This window comes from Bos mutus, chromosome 19 (assembly GCF_027580195.1).
Source record: "Bos mutus isolate GX-2022 chromosome 19, NWIPB_WYAK_1.1, whole genome shotgun sequence".
NCBI classification, from domain to species: domain Eukaryota; kingdom Metazoa; phylum Chordata; class Mammalia; order Artiodactyla; family Bovidae; genus Bos; species Bos mutus.
In genome coordinates this window covers 52472060-52488953 of record NC_091635.1, presented here as the reverse complement: position 1 = coordinate 52488953, position 16894 = coordinate 52472060, and the positions used below count along the sequence as shown (strand labels likewise).

At 44.0% G+C, this 16894-nt stretch overlaps 2 non-coding genes and 1 pseudogene across 2 annotated transcripts; all 3 read right to left on the bottom strand.

Annotated features, from left to right (window-relative positions):
- Positions 1–3799: 3799 nt before the first annotated feature.
- LOC138984035 (U1 spliceosomal RNA) lies at positions 3800–3963 on the bottom strand. The gene has a single exon (XR_011461395.1). It is a non-coding gene; the product is annotated as a U1 spliceosomal RNA (small nuclear RNA).
- A 6512-nt stretch (positions 3964–10475) lies between these two features.
- LOC138984028 (U1 spliceosomal RNA) lies at positions 10476–10639 on the bottom strand. The gene has a single exon (XR_011461388.1). It is a non-coding gene; the product is annotated as a U1 spliceosomal RNA (small nuclear RNA).
- A 5656-nt stretch (positions 10640–16295) lies between these two features.
- On the bottom strand, positions 16296–16449 carry LOC138984037 (U1 spliceosomal RNA; annotated as a pseudogene).
- Positions 16450–16894: the final 445 nt, after the last annotated feature.

Genomic DNA, 16894 nt, shown 5'->3' with positions numbered 1-16894 from the left:
CCTGGAGCCGTAGGATGGGGTTGGGGGTGGGAAGGAGGCTCAAGAGGGAAGGAATATATGTTTACTCATAGCTGATTCACATTGTTGTACACAGCAGAAACTAACAACACTGTAAAGCCATTATACACCAATTATAAAACAAAACAAACAAAAACACCTTGAAAACAAAAGTATCAAGTGCCTCTAAGGAGCAAGGAAGAAGAGAGCCATGAAAACTGGCCTTCTCACTCCACCACAGCCCTCAGAAGACTTAGTAGATGGGGTAGATTCGACGGAGAAAAGAGAAACAGGCAGAATCTAAAGTGGGTGGCTGGGGCCTGAAGCGAAACCTTTAGGGGCTTAAAGAATGGAAGACTTCATGGTTCCTTAGCACAAAACAAAACCAACAGCCTCCAGCGATTTACGACCTCTGTTGAGCAATCCAACTGCACTGATAGAGAACAGCTCATTTCTAAATTTAACTTCCAATTCCCCCAAGAATTCATAGTCTTATGATATACCTGGTTTTCCTTCCAATGCTATTCAGTAATGTGAATCAAGTTGCATGCGCTATTTTAATATGATGCCTACCTTTCTTAAGAATCCTCTTCACTTTCACATAGTTCCCCTGTTTGACATACTCATGAAGCTGTGCTTCCAAGGAGTCATTTCTTAAGGAACCAAGCTGAACAGGACAGGGGACTGGAAGGTGAACAGCCCGAGACATCCTGTTTCAAAAGAAAGCAACATACTTATTTCTAACTGAACCAGAAATGCAAGGAAAAAGCCTCGATTCTTTCACATTTCTTTCACTTCTTGTCCATTTTCATTTATAATGAATAGGATTGAGGGACAATTATGGAAATTCTCCAAGATTAGGGATTTCTCTGACAGTCCGGCAGTTAAGACCCTGAGCTCCTGAAGCAGGGGATCTGAATTTGATCTCTGGTCAGGGAGCTAAAATCCTGCATACCTTGAGGCATGGCCAAAATTAAATAAATAAAAATAAATTCTAAAAGATTAAATTTTATTCTCAATGTTACTGTTGAAATTGAAGAACTCAATATTTTTGTCAATTCCTGGGAGTGAAAACGGAGAAGGTAATGGCAACCCACTCCAGTATTTCTGCCTTGAGAATCCCAGGGATGGGGGAGCCTGGTGGGCTGCAGTCTATGGGGTCACACAGACACAAGTGAAGCGACTTAGCAGCAGCAGTAGGGAGTGAAAAAGTGATGATACCAAGAAGTAGAATTAGAAATACACATTTATTGCATCATCAAGACCATTAGGAGAGTATTAACTTTTTGAGTGTGTGTTTTGTTTTGTTTTGGCCTTGAGGCTTATGGGATCCTATTTTCCGGACCACGGATTGAACTCGAACCCTTAAAAGTGGGAAGTCCTAACTGCTGGACTACCAGGGAATTCCCAGGAGGGCATTCACTTTGAAAAGTTAGGGGACTTCCTTGGGGGTCAAGCGGCTAAGACTTGGCACTCCCAATGCAGGGTGCCCAGGTTTAATCCCTGGTAGGAGAACTAGATCTCATGCCAAGACCAGAAGATCCAGCATGTTGCAACTAAGACCCGGTGCAGCCAAAATAAATACAAATAAATATTTAAAAAATTCTGCACCACAATAACTCTGGTCCAAAAAAGAACAAACAGTATACAAATGCAGTCATTTATGCAGAGGGTAGACAGTCTGTGGATTGGGTTCATAGTTCAGACTCTGAAGTTCTCAACCCGGCTGTGTCACTTCCCTGTGTGACCTTGAAGAAATTATTTAACCTTTCATGGGCCTCAATTGCCTCATCTATAAATGGGAGTACTCTGTAAAGTGCTTAGAACTCTGCCTGGAACCAAGGAACTCTCTATAGTTGTTAGCTGCTGTCATGCACACTAGAACCTATGCACACTAGAATGGTGACTGCACCATTTCACATTACCACCAGCAGTGAAAAAGGGTCCAAAATTTCCCAGATCTTCATCAATATTTAATTCTTGTTTTGTTCTTTAAATAATAGTCATTTTAGAACATCCCTGATGGTTCAGTGGTCAAGAATCCACCTATCAATGCACAGAATCCGGGTTGGATCCCTGGTCTGGGAAGATCCCACATGCCATGGGGCAACTAGGTCCCTGGGCAACAACTACTGAGCCCACACTCTACAAGAAACCCGCCCACTGCAACAAGTGGCCCCCATTTCCCCAACTAGAGAAAAACCTCCAGCAGTAACTAAGACCCAGTGCTGGCAAAAATAATTATTTTAAAAGTGATTTTAACGTTGACCTTAAAAATTTTTTTATTTAATTGCATTTACAGCAATGTATGACATTTTGACATAAAATATTCAAATCTCCAGACCTGCTTCTTTCATATGTTTCCTAAAGCTGCAAAAAATAAGCGTCGACTGTTAATCATGTATATGCTAACTTCCACTTCCTGTGTACTTTTCAGTTTACTTCCTTTTAGAATTTTTTTCCAGTCACCCTCAGAGATTCTTTTAAAAAAAATATCATTGTGGAGTAATAGCATTTAAAACGGTTCTGATGGAGAAGGAAATGGCAACCCACTCCAGTACCCTTGCTTGGGAAATCCCATGGGGAGTCTAGTGTGCAACGGTCCATGGAGTACAACAGGGCCGGACACGGCTTAGCGACTAACAACAGCAAATGGCAGTTCTAACCAATCTGTGAGAACAAAGACTTGTAAGGAATCGGGGGTTGGGGCTGAAACCAACATCCTATTGTTTACAGATGTGAATGTCTATTTAGAAAAACCAAAATAAACTGCAAATATTTAAAAAAAAATAAATACAACGGTTCTGAACATTACTAAAACATATTTTTAACCAACCAGCTCCTGCAACTACTTAATCGGTAATTCCCCCTGAAAACTGAAGCTAAACGAACACTTCAGTACTGTAAATTTGGCCGACTAACCCAATAAGACTCAAAAGAAGACTCTTGAGAGTCCCTTGGACTGCAAGGAGATCCAACCAGTCCATTCTAAAGGAGATCAGTCCTGGGTGTTCTTTGTAAGAACTGATGCTAAAGCTGAAACTCCCAATACTTCGGCCACCTCATGCGAAGAGCTAACTCATTGGAAAAAAACTGAGGCTAGGAGGGACTGGGGGCAAGAGGAGAAGGGGACGACAGAGGATGAGATGGCTAGATGGCATCACCGACTCGATGGACGTGAGTCTGAGTGAACTCCGGGAGTTGGTGATGGACAGGGAGGCCTGGCGTGCTGCAACTCATGGGGTCGCAAAGAGTCGGACACGACTGAGCGACTGAACTGAACCCAATAACTAAACGGATTTCAACTTGCCCTACTGGCTCAGACGAAAGAATCCGCCCCAAATGCCGGTATACCCTGGTTGGTATTCCTGGGTTGGGAAGGTCCGCTGGATAAAAAAATAGACTACCCACTTGAGTATTCTTGGGCGTCTTTTAGTAGCTCAGTTGGTAAAAAATCCACCTGCAATACAGAATATAGGTATTTGGAAAACCCCCCGAAAAATGATAAATGCTACCCCACTCCAGTACTCTCACCTGAAAAATGGAGTCACTACCCCATATTTGCTGCCGCTAGGTCGCTTCAGTCGTATCCAACTCTATGCAACCCCCATAAACAGCACAACCCCCCACATTCCACCATTCCTGTTTTTTTCCCCCAGGTAAGAGTACCGGCAGGGGGTTTTCACTGCCTTTTTCCTACCCCACAACTTAACATCGATCATAGATTCAGCTTTACGGGGTTATTATAAACCTAATACTCATCTAAACACCATATAGTCTTTTTTTTAGACCAATAGAGTGTCAGGGGAAAGCGCGAACGCAGTCCCCCACTACCACAAATTATGCAGTCGAGTTTCCCACATTTGGGGAAATCGCAGGGGTCAGCACATCCGGAGTGCAATGGATAAGCCTCGCCCTGGGAAAACCACCTTCGTGATCATGGTATCTCCCCTGCCAGGTAAGTATGAGTTGCTCGCCCTGCCTGCCGCCTCAGCCTCACGTTCCAAACACTTCGCACTTACGGTCACTCTCTTCACCGAAAACTCTATACCCTCACTTACGAAATAACGGCTTCTCCCAACTATAAAGGCCTGACAAGCACACTGCGAGTACCGCAATATTTGCAAAATAATACAAACACTTTACAATTCTGAACCGAGCCTGCCTACGCCGAGCTCATTTACATACTCCGCGCACCTTAGTGACGTCACTCCGTAGCGCCGACTGTACCAGGGGCCTCGTGATAGGCTGACTGACAGACACGGAGGCGCTCTGGGCCTAATCCCCGGGGCCGGGAATGTAACCCACCTTTGTGACAGAACAGATTGTAGGGATGCGATTAGCTTTGAGACTGGGTGGGGCGGGAATAGTCCGAATTATCCAGGTGCGCCTAATGTAATCAACGGCCCTCTTTATAAGAGGAAGCAGGCAGCTAAAAAGGCAGCTGTGGCGGCGGCGGCAACAACAGCGACGACGGAGAGAGCAGAAGACGGAGACGACGGATGAAACAGAAGATGGCTGATTTCTTGAAAGGGCTGCCTGTCGACAACAAAAGCAATTTTAGTAGCTTCCATGCCAACTGTCTAAGCAAAGCCTCGAACCGACGTCCACCAGTCTACCTGCCCACTCAGGAGTACCCATCTGAACAGATAATTGTGACAGAAAAAACAAACATTCTTTTGCGCTACCTACAACAGCAACGAGACAAAAAGAATGCCGCCGAAAAGACAGACCAGGAGCAAGTGAACCTCGAGGCTGAGAGCTGGGCGTCCCCGTGCAAGATCCCACGGATCTACAGCCAGGACTGGGACGACTGAGACGAGGACCCTTGAGACTCACGGTCCCACTCAGACGCTTCCTGTGCTGTCTGCTCCTTGCCTGCCCGCCGGTCTGCCCACGTCCCACCGTTCACACCACTTCCAATATGATAAAGCCAATGTATTTATTTTCCTTGTGTTTTTATTGATGTTGTAAGTTTACCAACTTATGATTTAAGGGGATGTCAGACCCACTAGTGTGATGTTGGTAGGTGTATTTTTTTTTTTTAACAAATAAATTGTTATTCGCTGCCTCCTCCTTCAGCTCCCCCGTCCTCTTGCTCCCTGCTGCTGCTGCTGCTGCTGCTAAGTCGCTTCAGTCGTGTCCGACTCTGTGCGACCCCATAGACGGCAGCCCACCAGGCTCCCCAGTCCCTTGGATTCTCCAGGCAAGAACACTGGAGTGGGTTGCCATTTCCTTCTCCAATGCATGAAAGTGAAAAAATAAAGTGAAGTTGCTCAGTCGTGTCCGACTCCTAGCGACCCCATGGACTGCAGCCCACCAGGCCCCTCCGCCCATGGGATTTTCCAGGCCAAGAGTACTGGAGTGGGTTGCCATTGCCTTCTCCCTCTTGCTGCCTAGTCCTCTGGAAAACTGGAGCCTCTTTCCGAGGGTCTAGATTCAGGGTCCTGCTGCAGCTGGTCCTCATGGGTGGGGGCTCTTCTCTTGGTTCCCATCTGCTGGTCCAGGTCTCAAACACTTCGCCTTGTCACACGTTCCACAGGGACTTACTCTGCCCAGACCTTGCTCTGAGCTTGAATAAGTGGGAGAAGTCAGCTCTTCCCAATCTTGTTCAGTTGCTAAGGCACCAACTCCATGGACTGCAGCATGCCAGGCTTCCCTGTCCTTCACTATCTCCCAGAAATTGCTCAAACTCACGTCCATTGAGTTGGTGATGCCATCCAATCATCTCATCCTCTGTCGTCCCCTTCTCCTCCCGCCTTCAATCTTTCCCAGCATCAGGGTCTTTTCTAATGAGTCAGCTCTTTGCATCAGGTGGCCAAAGGACTGGAGCTTCAGCTTCACCATCAGTCCTTCCAATGAATCCTCAGAGTTGATTTCCTTTCGTATCCACTGGTTTGATCTCTTTGCTGTCTCAAGAGTCTTCTCCAGCACCACAGTCCGAAAGCATCAATTTTTCGGCACTCAGCTTTCTTTATGGTCCAACTCTCACATCCATCCATACATGACTACTGGAAAACTCATAGCTTTGACTATACAGAACTTTGTCAGCAAAGTGATCTCTCTGGTCTTAAATACGCTGTATAGGTTTGTCACAACTTTGCTTCCAAGGAGTGTGTCTTTTAATTTCGTGGCTTAGCCTTTTCCTTCCTTCTGGAGCTATTTCTCCACTCTTCCCCAGTAGCATATTGTACACCTACCAACCTGGGGAGTTCATCTTTCAGTGTCCTATCTTTTTGTCTTTTCATACTGTTCATGGAGTTCAGCAAGAAGGCTGAAGGAGTTTGCCATTCCTTTCCCCAGTGGACCACATTTTGTCATAACTTTCCACTATGACCTGGCCATCTTGTGTGGCCTTCCAGAGCATGGCTCATAGCTTCACTGATTTACATAAGGCTGTGATCCATGTGATGATTTTGATCATTATAGTTAAGTATCATCTCCATATCTTGAAGATCTAAGTATTTTTATCAGGGACTAGTTTGGTGCATCATTTCCACCCCAATAAAAGGAGCTTTCTCATCTGGAAAAAATAAAAGGTGGTGGATGGAAGGTTGATGGCAGCAGATGAAAAATTACTGGTTTTGAAAACACAGAAAGGGGACCATAAAGCCAAAATGTATAGAAATCGCCTTCTACAGTCTTTCCCACAGAATAAAGAAAACAGCCCATTTCATTCCTAGAATAGTGAAAGCTTACTTTTAAACCATTTTTTAAAAACTCATTCAGTTGTGTTTGACTCTGTGACCCCAAGAGCTATACAGTCGATGGAATACTCCAGGCCAGAATACAGGAGTGGGTAGCCTTTTTGCTGCTCCAGAGGATCTTCCCAGTCCAGGAATGGAATCCAGGTCTTTAGCATTGCTGGCAGATTCTTTACCAGCAGAGCCACACAAGAGGTTGAATTCAGCTCTTTGAAAGTGCATGGATTAGCCCAGCAGATGTCTATCCACATAATATTCCTCACTTGATACCAGAAATCGACTGCTGCCTTGCTTCTAAGTGAAGTGAAAGTCGCTCAGTCGTGTCCATCTCTTTGCAACTTTATAGTCCATGGAATTCTCCAGGCCAGAGTTAGAGTGGAGTAACCTGGCAAACACACTGAAACCATACTCACAGAAAACTAGTCAATCTAATCACACTAGGACCACAGCCTTGTCTAACTCAATGAAACTAAGCCACGCCCGTGGGGCAACCCAAGACGGGTGGGTCATGGTGGAGAGATCTGACAGAATGTGGTCCACTGGAGAAGGGAATGGCAAACCACTTCAGTATTCTTGCCTTGAGAACCCCATGAACAGTATGAAAAGGCAAAATGATAGGATACTGAAAGAGAAACTCCCCAGGTCAGTAGGTGCCCAATATGCTACTGGAGATCAGTGGAGAAATAACTCCAGGAAGAATGAAGGGATGGAGCCAAAGCAAAAAGAATACCCAGCTGTGGATGGGACTGGTGATAGAAGCAAGGTCCGATGCTATAAAGAGCAATATTGCATAGGAACCTGGAATGTCAGGTCCATGAATCAAGGCAAATTGGAAGTGGTCAAACAAGAGATGGCAAGAGTGAATGCTGACATTCTAGGAATCAACGAACTGAAATGCACTGGAATGGGTGAATTTAACTCAGATGACCGTTATATCTACTACTGCGGGCAGGAATCCCTCAGAAGAAATGGAGTGGCCATCATGGTCAACAAAAGAGTCCGAAATGCAGTACTTGGATGCAATCTCAAAAACGACAGAATGATCTCTGTTCGTTTCCAAGGCAAACCATCCAATATCACAGTAATCCAAGTCTATGCCCCAACCAGTAATGCTGAAGAAGCTGAAGTTGAACGGTTCTATGAAGATCTACAAGACCTTTTAGAACTAACACCCAAAAAAGATGTCCTTTTCATTATAGGGGACTGGAATGCAAAAGTAGGAAGTCAAGAAAACAGGCAAATTTGGCCTTGGAATACGGAATGAAGCAGGGCAAAGACTAAGAGAGTTTTGCCAAGAAAATGCACTGGTCATAACAAACACCCTCTTCCAACAACACAAGAGAAGACTCTATACATGGACATCACCAGATGGTCAACACCGAAATCAGATTGATTATATACTTTGCAGTCAAAGATAGAGAAGCTCAATACAGTCAGCAAAAACAAGACCAGGAGCTGACTGTGGCTCAGACCATGAACTCCTTATTGCCAAATTCGGACTTAAATTGAAGAAAGTAGGGAAAACCACTAGACCATTCAGGTATGACCTAAATCAAATCCCTTATGATTATACAGTGGAAGTGAGAAATAGATTTAAGGGCCTAGATCTGATAGATAGACTGCCTGATGAATTATGGAATGAGGTTCGTGACATTGTACAGGAGACAGGGATCAAGACCATCCCCATGGAAAAGAAATGCAAAAAAGCAAAATGGCTGTCTGGGGAGGCCTTACAAATAGCTGTGAAAAGAAGAGAAGCGAAAAGCAAAGGAGAAAAGGAAAGATATAAGCATCTGAATGCAGAGTTCCAAAGAATAGCAAGGGGAGATAAGAAAGCCTTCTTCAGGGATCAATGCAAAGAAATAGACGAAAACAACAGAATGGGAAAGACTAGGAATCTCTTCAAGAAAATCAGAGATACCAAAGGAACATTTCATGCAAAGATGGGTTCGATAAAGGACAGAAACGGTATGGACCTAACAGAAGCAGAAGGTATTAAGAAGAGATGGCAAGAATACACAGAAGAACTGTACAAAAAAGATCTTCACGACCCAGATAATCACGATGGTGTGATCACTCCTGGAATGTGATGTCAAGTGGGCCTTAGAAAGCATCACTACGAACAAAGCTAGTGGAGGTGATGGAATTCCAGTTGAGCTATTCCAAATCCTGAAAGATGATGCTGTGAAAGTGCTGCACTCAATATGCCAGCAAATTTGGAAAACTCAGCAGTGGCCACAAGACTGGAAAAGGTCAGTTTTCATTCCAATCCCAAAGAATGCTCAAACTACCGCATGATTGCACTCATCTCATACGCTAATCAAGTAATGCTCAAAATTCTCCAAGCCAGGCTTCAGCAATACGTGAACCGTGAACTTCCAGATGTTCAAGCTGGTTTTAGAAAAGGCAGAGGAACCAGAGATCAAACTGCCAACATCCGCTGGATCATGGAAAAAGCAAGAGAGTTCCAGACAAACATCTATTGCTGCTTTATTGACTATGCCAAAGCCTTTGACTGTGTGGATCACAATAAACTGTGGAAAATTCTGAAAGAGATGGGAATACCAGACCACCTGATCTGCCTCTTGAGAAATCTGTATGCAGGTCAGGAAGCAACAGTTAGAACTGGACATGGGACAACAGACTAGTTTCAAATAGGAAAAGGAGTTCGTCAAGGTTGTATATTGTCACTTTGCTTATTTAACTTATATGCAGAGTACATCATGAGAAACGCTGGACTGGAAGAAACACAAGCTGGAATCAAGATTGCCGGGAGAAATATCAATAACCTCAGATATGCAGATGACACCACCCTTGTGGTAGAAAGTGAAGAGGAACTTTAAAAAGCCTCTTGATGAAAGTGAAAGAGGAGAGTGAAAAAGTTGGCTTCAAGCTCAACATTCAGAAAACTAAGATTATGGCATCTGGTCCCATCACTTCATGGGAAATAGATGGGGAAACAGTGGAAACAGTGTCAGACTTTATCTTTCTGGGCTCCAAAATCACTGCAGGTGGTGACTGCAGCCATGAAATTAAAAGATGCTTACTCCTTGCAAGGAAAGTTATGACCAACCTAGATAGCATATTCAAAAGCAGAGACATTACTTTGCCAACAAAGGTCCGTCTAGTCAAGGCTATGGTTTTTCCAGTGGTCACGTATGGATATCAGAGTTGGACTGTGAATAAAGCTGAGCACCAAACAACTGATGCTTTTGAACTGTGGTATTGGAGAAGACTCTTGAGAGTCCCTTGGACTGCAAGGAGATCCAACCAGTCCATTCTGAAGGAGATCAGCCCTGGGATTTCTTTGGAAGGAATGATGCTAAAGCTGAAACTCCAGTACTTTGGCCACCTCATGAGAAGAGTTGACTCATTGGAAAAGACTCTGATGCTGGGAGGGATCGGGGGCAAGAGGAGAAGGGGACGACAGAGGATGAGATGGCTGGATGGCATCCGGGAGTTGGTGATGGGACAGGGAGGCCTGGCGTGCTGTGAGGTCGCAAAAAGTCGGACACGACTGAGTTACTGATCTGATCTGAACCTGTCCCCTTTCCAAGAGAATGACCCAAACCAGGGATCAAACCCAAGACTCCGCATTACAAGCAAATCCTTTACCAGCTGAGCCACAAAGGAAGTCCAAATCAGGTTTTCCACATTGCTGCAGGAGAAAATGTGCATCGTTTGAGCCTCAGGAAACCCAAAACTACAAAACACTAGATAGGTACATCAAAGCTGCACAATAAGAATCTATGTCTTTCCTTTCACAAATCATGCCAGGGGAAAGCGCGAACGCAGTCCCCCACTACCACAAATTATGCAGTCGAGTTTCCCACATTTGGGGAAATCGCAGGGGTCAGCACATCCGGAGTGCAATGGATAAGCCTCGCCCTGGGAAAACCACCTTCGTGATCATGGTATCTCCCCTGCCAGGTAAGTATGAGTTGGAACTTTTGTCTGGGACGTCACCCTCGAACTCAGCACACTACAGAGTTATGGTCAATTATATTCCAAGCTCTTTCGGCCTTCGATGGGAAACTGAAGGACTATTTATATGACAGTGACCAAGATACATCCTTTGGACGTTCAGGGGAAATTCTACCCGGCGAAAAATGAAATCGAGACAGCAGCCACCGCGCCCCTCATCTACATATCCCCACCTCTTGTCACTTGTCATTTGACGTCACTGCTTTTTGACAAGCGTCTAGTTCGTTCTAGTTCTGCCTGGCGCCCGACCCCAAAGACCAAGTGTAGCTGAGATTTTTCAATTCTTCGTCTTCGCAGACAGACGCAAAATTCGGTGGAGCTTCGTTACGGGGGTGGAGTCCGAGCAGCGTGCGGAGGGCAGAGCAGGGCACGGCGGGGGCGCGGCCCTCAGTGGAAGAGGGTAGCAAGATTGGTTGCTGAGTCTGAATCGCCGCACCACTCTGTAACTAGGTGATACCCGCAAGTCTCTCTCAATCACCGTTTCCCAAAAGTGTAAAGTGGGAATAATACTCCCTGCCTCACAGGGTTTCTGTGAGAGCTGAACAGAATGCGCGTCAAATGCGACCTCCAGCCTTGCCACCCCACCCAAGCCACTGCTCTCCTGGACAGGTGTCCGTGTCTTTGGGGCACAAATCCGACTTCTACAAGATTCAAGTCTTGCAGTTCTCAGCGCAAAGGCAAGCAGCATCTGGCCTGGATTGAGTAACAAAGCAAGTGCTCCTCTGTTCTTTTTAGACAGCGAAAATGGACAAGGCACTGTGTTTTCCTTTCTACCCTTGCTAGCTAGGCGCTCTGGGCAAAACAACTCTGCAGCAACTATAGTGTCAAGGGTTTAGTAGTGTGCGGGAGGCAAACCTTTACCTCTATTCTATTAGAGTCTCTGGCCCAGCCTGAAAATTACATTGGAATACACAATTTAACAGGACAAACCATACTAATTTATTTAACTTAAGTTTATCTGACACAAGAGCCCTCATAAGGAAATGAAGACCCAAAGAAGTGGAAACCTAAATGTTTTTATATTAAGTTGAACAAAAGAGAGACAATTGTGGAGAAGCAAGTAGCATACATGGGGAGGTTAAAAAAGATAATGATTTTAACAAGACCTGTTTGTGCAGAAATCTCTGGGCGTTATCCCTCTTCTCTGAAATATTTCTTTCCCCTGTGTTAGAAAGGGAGGCCAGACCACTCTTTTTACATATTTGCTGTTTTTCAATGCTTCTGGCTTAAAAATAATCCTTATGCCACAGTGACACAGTTGGGAGTGGCATATTTTGCAACCTCTTGGCAGTTATTTTCCTCTTAGTCTGTATGATTTTTTAAGTGCTTTGTTTTGTATTTTGGGAGAGTATTTTTAATTATTATAATAGTGATAAAATTTCCCCTGTAGGGAATCAGGAAAATACAGAAAAGCATTTAAGATGCTTAAAGGAAATGAATCAAAATGCAAAGTAACATATGTTAGTATAACACACAAGAATGGATTAATGTGTTTTTCCTACATACTCGGAAACATGACTATAATATTGGGTTTCCCTGGTGGCTCAGGGAAACTTTAACCCTAATTATATACATCTATTGCCCAAAGTATGTTCGTACATTTTGAATGGTAAATGTCATTTAACTGTAGAAAGTAAGAGAAAGACAGTGCCCTATGCACATGGTATTTATTATATTATTACAAAAAATCAAAATCACCCCCAAATCCTAGAATCAAAGCAGCAGGGAAATGGAGTATTAAACATACAATAGTAAGAACATGAAAGACACATTATATTATAATGAACAACATGAAAGACAAAAGGTTAAGAGGAAAAAAAGATATGAAATGGTATGTATACCATGACTGCAGTTTTGTAAAAATGTATATCCTTAAGGAAAAGCACTGAAAAGAAGCGCACTGAAATGATATCAGTGTAACAGGTTGTGAAATACAGGAGGCAGACTTTCAATAATATTGTTAGACTCCTTTTTTCTTCATAATGAGAAGACCAAGTCCTGGTGGAACCACTATAAGAAATATGTGGCACCATATTTAGTTCTAAACACAGGCTTTAGCATCAGATAGACTTAGGTTCAAATTGTGACTCTACCATATTTTAGGTATCTGTGCTTGATTTTACCCTCTCAGAACAATGATAATTATTAGTACACTCAATATGCCAGCAAATTTGGAAAACTCAGCAGTGGCCACAGGACTGGAAAAGGTCAGTTTTCATTCCAATCCCAAAGAAAGGCAATGCCAAAGAATGCTCAAACTACCGCATGATTGCACTCATCTCACACGCTAGTCAAGTAACGCTCAAAATTCTCCAAGCCAGGCTTCAGCAATACGTGAACTGTGAACTTCCAGATGTTCAAGCTGGTTTTAGAAAAGGCAGAGGAACCAGAGATCAAATTGCCAACATCCGCTGGATCATCGAGAAAGCAAGAGAGTTCCAGAAAAAAACATCTACTTCTGCTTTATTGACTATGCCAAAGTCTTTGACTGTGTGGATCACAAGAAACTGGAAAATTCTGAAAGAGATGGGAATACCAGACCACCTGACATGCCTCTTGAGAAACCTATATGCGGGTCAGGAAGCAACAGTTAGAACTGGACATGGAACAACAGACTAGTTCCAAATAGGAAAAGGAGTACATCAAGGCTGTATATTGTCACTTTGCTTATTTAACTTCTATGCAGAGTACATCATTCGAAATGCCAGGCTGAATGAAGCTCACTCAAGCTGGAATCAAGATTGCCAGGAGAAATATCAACAACCTCAGATATGACACCACCCTAATGTCAGGAAACAAATAGGAACTAAAGAGCCTCTTGATGAAGATGATAAAGTGAAAAAAACTGGCTTAAAACTCAACATTCCAAAAACAAAGATCATGTTATCTGGTCCCATCCTTAATGGCAAATAGATGGGGAAACAATGATAGACCATGAAATTAAAAGACGCTTGCTCCTTGGAAGAAAAGCTATGACAAACATAGACAGTGTATTTAAAAGCAGAGACATTACTTTCCAGTGGTCATGTATGGATGAGAGAGTTGTACTATAAAGAAGCCTGAGCACCGAAGAATTAATGCTTTTGAACTGTGGTGTTGGAGAAGACTCTTGAGAGTCCCTTGGACTGCAAGATCACACCAATCAATCCTAAAGGAAATCGACCCTGAGTATTCATTGGAGCGAGATGCTGAAGAAGCCAAAGCTCCATTACTCTGGCCACCTGATGCAAAGAGCCGACTCACTGGAAAAGACCTTGATGCTGGGAAAGACTGAGGCTAGAAGAAGAGGACAACAGAGGATGAGATGGTTGGATGGCATTGCCAACTCAATGGACATGAGTTTGAGCAAGCTCCGGGAGTTGGTGAAGGACAGGGAAGCCTGGTGCTGCAGTCCATGGGATGGCAAAGAGTTGGACATGACTGGGCAACTGAACATGAACAATAATAATTATAGTGAATATATGTCTGTGTGTGTGTGTGTGTGTGTGTCTGTATATATACATATTAATATATTGACACACAGAATAAAACAACTCAGTGACCAACTAACTCAGGCCCCAAATAAGCCAGGGTGGAGAGGCACAGCCCGCCCCTCAGCAGAGCAGGTGTTTGGCGCATTCCTGCACTCCTGGGGAGGGGCAGCACCAGCACACCCACCCACCTCTCTCAGATCACGGCTGCCTCTGCCAGCTAAGATGTTCTGTCCCAACAGACATGGCCCTCAGTCTGTGAGTCTCACCCATCTCTGAATTTCCACTCATATCTTTGCCTCATGGGAGTCAAGGAGAGAGTGTGTTCAGAAATATGATGTGTGGCAGTAATTTTTGAAAGCTGCCTTTTGTTATATAAGCTCACTGAGCAGGTCTGATAGTTAAGAAGTCCATGGTGCTGACAACTGAATCTAAATGTCTATTACCAGCTTGAGCAACTCTATAGACACTCGACACACACACACCCTATGTTTTGGGGAGCAAACCCATTCTGAGGCACTTGAGATGCACACTGGCCCTGGTTTTATACATTTCCCATCCACAGGGCTCTGCAGTATAAACCACAGTCACTCTACTTAGACACCTGCTAGATACTGTCATCCACAAAGTGTGACCCAGCCCACCTCAGTTATATGTTATAATTTCATTATTGATCTACCATCCTAATTTCATTCCAGATGGTGTGCTGTTTCCATGGTATTGCTGTTTCCATGAATGCCAGGCTGACCACAGCTCTGAGTCCTCTATGACTGTGTCCCCCAAGGTATGATTTCATAGACGTTCTAAGGCTCTTTTTGCTATGGTGAGGAAGTCTTTTTCTTTCTTTTTTTAAATTTTATTGGTATATAGTTGATTTATAATGTTGTATTAGTTTATACTGTAGAGCAAAGTGAATCAGTAATACATATACATAGATCCACTCTTTTAGAGATTCTTTTCCCATATATGCCATTACACAGTATTGAGTGGACTTCCCTGTGTTATACAATAAATCCTCATGGGAACTTTATTTCTGATGACCACATTGCCTACTCCAGTATTTTCAACATTCACAAGGTATCCATGAGTTTCTATGAGTGCTACTAATGATGAAAAAAAACAAAACCAAAAACCTGTTCTCAAGCTGTTACTTATATGTAACTAGTCACTTACAGCCCCCTAAACTTAAGGTGCCAGCGACTAGCCTAAGGCACTGGAGATACTAAGAGTAATCATGTGGAGATAGAGTCTCCCTTCCACAAACTGTAGAGGAAACAGACCTGCCAGAATTAGAGGGAAAGAGTAATGGGCACTAATCAAAGGGCTAAGGACCACATTATGACTGAAGGATCCTGTACACCCTTGCCTTTGTGGGCCCTTCCGCCATGAAAAACCTATTAATATAAAAAGATGACGTTGCTATATACATTTTTCCACCTAAAAATTCATCTTTTCTTCTTCTGATTTTAAAAGAAGTGCCTTATGCAGCACTGTGCCTACAGTAATGTTTAAGTCCATCTTAGGTTCTGTGGCAGTTTGGGTGGATCCCAGGCAGCTGCAACAAGAGAGAGCAGAATGTCAAAGACTGATGAGGGAAGGCAGGGCATTCCAGGAAGGGGCAGCATGTTATAGAAGTAACACAGCAAGACCTCCTGAGACTTTTTCAAAATAAGGGAGAAACGACGTCCAACAGAATATAATGTGAACAACGTGTAATTTTACAAGTTTTGGTAACCACATATAAAAGGCTAAAATAACTGAAAATAGTTTTAATAACATTTTCTTCTTATCCCCATACACCCAAAATGGTATATCACACTGCAAAATATAACCAGCCTAAAAAAATTTGAGATATTGTAACACTCCAAAACTAAAAACGTTCAAAACCATTCAGGTAAACCCAGATCCTAAAGCTCAGACAGCTGAAGTTAAATAAATAATCCTGACAAAACCCAAAAAACCTGTACTTGGCAGAAGAATGTTTCATAGTGGTTTAGTATTTAAGATCTCTATTTCACTACGTCCGCGTATCATACTCACCACTACCCACCTACCTTATGTGATAACCCCTTCAGCATTAGAGATGAGCCACTAGATCCTTTTTAGAAAACATCTTGAACGATTTAAGATACCAAGAGGACAGGGGAAAGCACCAACACAGTCCCCCACTACCACAAATTCTGCAACCGAGTTCTCCACATCTGGGGAACTGGCTGGGGTCAGCACATCTGGGGTACAATGGATGAGCCTCGCCCCGGGAAAACCACCTGACCCTGGTTATCTTCCCCGAGGCCGACCTTGGCACTACCCGCTGCTGCATGCACCACTATAATAAGGTCTGGGTCACTCCTGAAACGACTCCAAATGGTCTTTATCTTAGCGATCCAAATAAACATATTTTCGAACTATATGTTAACATATATTTTATATTAATAGATAAGCCCGTATTTCCGGGGAACGCCGTTCCAAACGCCCTGAGCCATCCGTGTACCTACACCACCGCCGCCTCGCGGCCCGCGCCCCCTGCCGGCCGCTTCCTCCAACAACTCGCCGCGCCCGGATCCTTTCCCGACAGAAACCCATCGCGTCCCAAGGCGGGCTAACTGAAGGTCTCCGGATCTCCCAGTGTGGAGTCCCATGGGGCACTCCCACGCGGAGGAGTTTTTTAGTCGTCAGTCGACTTCATCCTTGCCTGGCTCCCAACGCTTCAGACCAGCCCAGGGAGAGGAGCCGGGCATC